This window comes from Sinocyclocheilus rhinocerous, unplaced genomic scaffold, assembly GCF_001515625.1.
Source record: "Sinocyclocheilus rhinocerous isolate Xijiao unplaced genomic scaffold, SAMN03320098_v1.1 C35678472, whole genome shotgun sequence".
Taxonomy (NCBI): domain Eukaryota; kingdom Metazoa; phylum Chordata; class Actinopteri; order Cypriniformes; family Cyprinidae; genus Sinocyclocheilus; species Sinocyclocheilus rhinocerous.
In genome coordinates this window covers 1-579 of record NW_015759779.1, presented here as the reverse complement: position 1 = coordinate 579, position 579 = coordinate 1, and the positions used below count along the sequence as shown (strand labels likewise).

At 40.6% G+C, this 579-nt stretch overlaps 1 long non-coding RNA gene across 1 annotated transcript; it reads right to left on the bottom strand.

The window, feature by feature from the left end:
- Window positions 1-285: 285 nt before the first annotated feature.
- On the bottom strand, window positions 286-511 carry LOC107735029 (uncharacterized). The gene is made up of 2 exons (XR_001639261.1): window positions 395-511; window positions 286-319 (listed from the first exon to the last, which is right to left on the bottom strand). It is a non-coding gene; the product is annotated as an uncharacterized LOC107735029 (long non-coding RNA).
- Between the last annotated feature and the right edge of the window lie 68 nt (window positions 512-579).

Here is a 579-nt window from a genome sequence, read left to right as displayed (position 1 = left end):
TATATATATGTGTGTGGCTTTTATAGCATATCAAGGTTACAAAAGAAAAAAAAAGTGCTTACACTCTGTGCAGTATTCGCCTTTCCATCCAGGCAAGCAAACTCTGTTGCCAACGTCGTCACTGGTAAAGTGACCGAACGCGTCATCCCGTGAACGGCAGAAACAGAGCAGTCATCGCCATAGTAGAATTCATCGCACACTGTGCGGTAGGAAAAGCGTAGCTCCCTTTGCTCTCCGAAATGCACATCCTGGGACCATTTCTGACCAATAGTAAAATTTATTTTGGTGGCGAAGTGGCCAATCATATTGTTCAGATTCTCTACAAATAAATCATAATGAATAAATACATTTTAAAAATTGGTATTTAAATAAAACCCAAAAATAGGAGGCATACCTGTTGGCTGATCATTGGAGGACTCTGCATTCCATGCTTCAATTATCACTGAGATTGTTTCCTGTAATGACAGTGAGTGGTGAAACTATGATGTCGAAAACCCGGAAGCGAGGTAGCATTTTAGCACTTCCAGTTCCATAGTCCCAGAGTCAATGGGTTTTTTGAATGGGATTTTGGTTAAATCC